Raw genomic sequence first — 5,095 nt, forward strand, 5'->3', positions numbered from 1 at the left:
GTTGGGTCACCTTTCTATGGAATGGGAACAAATATAGATCTCTTCCAGTCAGTTGGCCAAGTGGTTGTTCTCCAAATTTCGTGGCACAACTTGGTGAGATATGGTTGATTAAAAATGTCCCTTGTCAATCCATTTCGTTTTGCCAATGCCTAATATGTCAATATTTATGTGTTCCATTTCTTTCTTAACAATCTTCAATTTTCCTACATTCATAATTCTCCCATTCCAAGTTCCAATCACTAGTGTCTATTTACAAATTTTCCTCCTTCTTTGTCATTTCCAGTATGAAGGCTCAGCCTCCAATGTCATATTTGCTAGTCAAATCTAAGTGTGCTCTATTGTACATAGGCTATGAATGATTAATAAGACATCATATAATTATTTTTATTATGGTATCATATAAAGTAAAAATCTTATATTACTTTCATGAATCATGTCCTTCTTTTTGTAGTCTATCCTTTCAGGGGTTTATTGTCTGTTTTCTGTGCTTACTATGTACATATAAAACATATATTAAACTTTATATAAACATATATATGTTGGTGCTGTTGTTGTTAGGTGCCATAGAGTAAAGTGTGACCCATAGTGGTCACTTAAAAGTTAAATGACAATTAATTATTTGAACTTCCGTGTAAAAGACTATAGAACAATAATACAACAGTGTCCACAAATTTCAAGGATACAAGTAGGGGTGGAGGTGAAAAGTTCTTGTTGTTGTTTCTTGGTAGTCTCGTCAAGTATGACCCATAGTGATCTCATGAGCAATAGATCTGAACTGTATCCTATCCCATACCTTCCTGACACACTACAGCCCATTGCAACAGTCACTATGTCAATCTACATGGCTGAGGGTCTTCATCTTCTGTGGTGACCCTCTGTCTTTCCAGGCATTATGTCACTCTCCAAGGAATATCCTCTCCTAACAACTTACTCAAAATATGTGAGGCAAAACTTTATCATCTTTGCCTCCAAGGAACACTCTGGTGCACTTTGTCCAAGATATATTTGTTTCTTTGTTGGCAGTCCATGGGCTGAGGCAGTACTTAAATGGTGTACTTACACAGGGTTGCAGAAATCCTTTGTTTTTCTTTGATTTTGCATATAAGTGTTGGTGTTAATGTATCATAGTTTATTTATTCATTCTTTAATCGGTAATTACATTGATATATTATTGATTACATTATTTACATATTGGTTTTATGTGGTGTTGAATTGTACTGGATAGAAGTTTGTTGAGAATTTTTATACGTATGCCCTTGGCAAGAAGCTGAGCTGCAATCCTGAAGGCTCATGATTTGAATATACCAGCTGCTCCATGAGGGAAAGGATGTGAAATCTCCTCCTGTGTGATTAACTGCCTCTGAAAACTCACCAGATGGTCAGCTATGGGTCTGTTTTGACTCTACAGTAACAACAATAACATGAGGAATAATGCTCTAAAATTTCTTTTGTAGTGGTTTCTTTGTCTATCTGTGCTATTAGGCTAATGCTTGCAGTTTAGCAGAAATACAGTGGATGCAGATAAGATGAAATATACTCAGAATTTTTATCATCACTTGCTGTGGAATGACTTGATTCTATTTTTTCCCCCCAGTTGATCAGTGCGAGTATGTGCACCTAGCTGAGAAGCCAAGAGAGGTACTAATTTCTCTAGTTCATGTTTTCTATTTCAATACTTTCAGACTAAATTTAGTATGTTTTTATTGATCATCCTTCTCCAACAATGTATGACTCCTACATTAAAGAGAAATTCTAAATATCAAACTGTACTATATAATCTTACCACAGGCTTCTTCTATTTCTATGAATACAACATAGTACCAATAAAGCCTCTTAAATATAGCTTGCCATGAATATATGAACTTTCTAGCATCTTTTTTTCCTAAGAGTATAAAAAGTAACCATAACACTTTACAAATAAAGAACACAGGGGTAGGGATTGAAGTGACTCAAATACACATAATTTTTGGATTTTGTTTTCCAGATACAGAACAGAGAGGCATATATCATTAGCCTCATTTTCTTGGGAATACGTGAAATGATATATCTTTGTGCTTATATTTACTTCTGTGTAGAGATGAAGAAGACAGGTAAGATATGGGAAATAATGAAACAAATATTTTTGGAGGGGAGAGCATTATTTCAATTGTTTTATCTTCATCTTTTTTTTCCATTCACATGTGTCTTATATGATTATTCTTATACCTTGTGCTTTATGAAGTCAATCACAATTGATCTACACCCACTATTACCCTATCTTTTCAGATCCCCACTAAATCTTTCCTAATTAGCAATTAAATACATTTTGAGAAAGTCTCAGGAGACAAATACTGTGGGAGCAGGTGTGGATAACACCTTGAAATACCACTTTTTAAGAAAAATATGATGATCTCCATGGTAATTATAAGAAGTTGTATCTGCTGTATTTTAAAATAAATCATATAAAATATATACATAATATGAGGAAAAACTTGCACAAATATGAAAAAAATGTAGAAATTGGAAGAAATAATTGAAAGTGTAGATAAAGAGATACAAGAACTTAAAAAATAATCACAAGCTAGGATACTGCCAACACAGTACTAGAAATAACAGAAAGACATGAAAATATAATCCAGAACATTAAGACTAAAATGGCAGAAATGTCCAACACACTGGAAGGACAAAAAAATTTTAAAAAGTAGAACATAAGAGATGGAGCAGAGAATCAGTGAGCTGGGAGACAAGAACCTCAATGGAAATAAACCAGAAGAAAAAGTAGAGATGAGACATTATGAATATGAAGAAAATATTAGAATCATGTGAGATGACATCAAAAGGAATAACATATGTATAATTGGAATTGCTGAGTATGAGAGGGTCATGGAAATCACTTAGAACATTGAGGAAGAACTATTAGAAGAAAATTTCTCAGGTTTTATGAAGGATGAGGAAATCTACATTCAGGAAGCTCAGTGAGCACCAAATAGACTAAACTCAAAAAGAAAAACATCTAGGTATCAAGGAAAATTCTCCATTATAAAAGATAAGGATAGAATAAGAAAAAGTGTCACCTACAAAGGAAAAACAAACAGATTAAGTTCTGATTTTTAAGCAGAAACCACGCAAGCAAGATGACAAAATGGGATGGCATATACAGAGAGTTAAAAGAAAACAATTGTCAACCAAGGATCCTGTACCCATCAAAGTTTTCCATCAAATATAAAGGAGAAATAACATCCTTTGAAAACAAAACAAAACAAAACAAAACAAAACAAAACACATAAACAAAAAAAAAACCCAACTAATTTGTGAAAACAGACCAAAACTACAAGAACTTTTGAGGGAATTTCTTCACACAAAGACACCAAAGGAAAGTAGATGGCCCATAGTAATAAGAAACATCAACAACAAAAACTCAGCAAAATGGCACTGAGGTAAAACTGGCCTGTCAATAATCACACTTAATGTAATTTGACTTAATGCACCAATCAAAAGAAAGAAGAATAGTAGGATGGATAAAAAAGCATAGCCCATAAATATTAGTCTGCAAGACACACATCTAATAAATGAAGAGAAAGATAGACTCAAAATCAAAGGCTAGAAAAAATATATCATGCAAAAGACATGCATAAAAAGCAGGAGTGGCAATACTAATCTCCGATAAAATAGACTTTAGAATGAAAATCACCATAAAAGATAAGGAAAGGCACTAAATAATGATTCAAGGTACAGAAGGTCAAGGTGATATAACATTGGTCAACATCTATGCACCAAATGACAGATCTGCTAAATACATAAAACAACTGTTAACAGAACTGAAAAAAGAAATAGACAGCACCCCAATAGTGGTGGAGATTTTAACATACCACTCTTGCCAAAGGATAGGTGAACTCAAAAACTTAACGAAGACGCGGAAGACTTAAACTACACAGTCAGGCAACTTAACCTTGTGGATGTATTCTGAGCACTGCACCAAACTAAAACTCAAATCACTTTCTCCTCAAATGTCTGGGACATTCTCCAGAACTGGTTCACATGTTAGGACACAAGGTAAGCCTCAACAAATCAAAAAATATTGAAATAATACAAAGTAACTTTTTAGATCACAATGCCATAAAACTAAAAATTAACCACAAAAGGATAAAGCTCCTAAAGCCATCACGTGGAAGCTAAACAACACCCTGCTAGAACACAGTTTGGTTCTAGAAGAAATAAAGAATGAAATAATAAAGTTTCTCAAAATAAATGATAATGAAAATACAATGTAAAAATACCTCTGGGATGCAGCTAAGGCAGTCCTTAGGGTGAAGTTTATAACAACAGATAAACACATAAAAAATATAGAAAGAAGCAAAATAGATGATCTAACTCAACAACTTCATCAAATAGACAAAGAACAACAATCTAATCCAACAGCCTCTAGAAAAAAGTAAATTATAAGGATAAGAGCCAAAATCAATGAAGATAGAAAACAGAAAACAATTGAAACCATCAATAAGACCAAGAGCTGGTTTTTCAAAAGGGTCAATAAAATTGACAAACCACTGACAAACTTAACAAAAGGAAAAAAAGGAGAAGACACAAATAACTCGATTAAGGAATAATAGAGGTGACATCACAACAGAAACAGAGGAAATTAAATCTATAAAATCAGAATATTATGAAAAGCTATACTCAAATAAATTTCAAAACATAAAGAAAATGGCCAAATTCCTGGAAAATTATGCCCTCCCAAGATTGCCATAGTCAGATGAAAAACAATTCAACAGACTCACCATAAAAGAAGAAATTAAGCAGGTCATAAAAAGACTTCCCCATTAAAAAAAACCAAACCAAACAAAAACACAACAACAAAAACCCAAAGACAGAACAAAACAACCCCACCCAATGTTGTTGTTGTTGTTATGTACCATCGAGTTGTTTGCGACAAAAGCGACCCTACCCACAACAGCCCTAAACCCTGCTCTATCCTGCGCCAACCACACTGCCTCTGACACACCCATCCCGATTACCACAGTCACAGAGTCAATCCATCTCATAGAGGGTCTTCCCCTCCTGCGCCGTCCCTCCACCCTCCCAAGCATGATGTCCCTCTCCAAGGACCCGTCCCTCC

The sequence above is a fragment of the Elephantulus edwardii genome, unplaced genomic scaffold, assembly GCF_000299155.1.
Source record: "Elephantulus edwardii isolate Elephantulus edwardi_28Jun2011 unplaced genomic scaffold, EleEdw1.0 scaffold00017, whole genome shotgun sequence".
In the NCBI taxonomy this organism is placed as follows: Eukaryota; Metazoa; Chordata; class Mammalia; order Macroscelidea; family Macroscelididae; genus Elephantulus; species Elephantulus edwardii.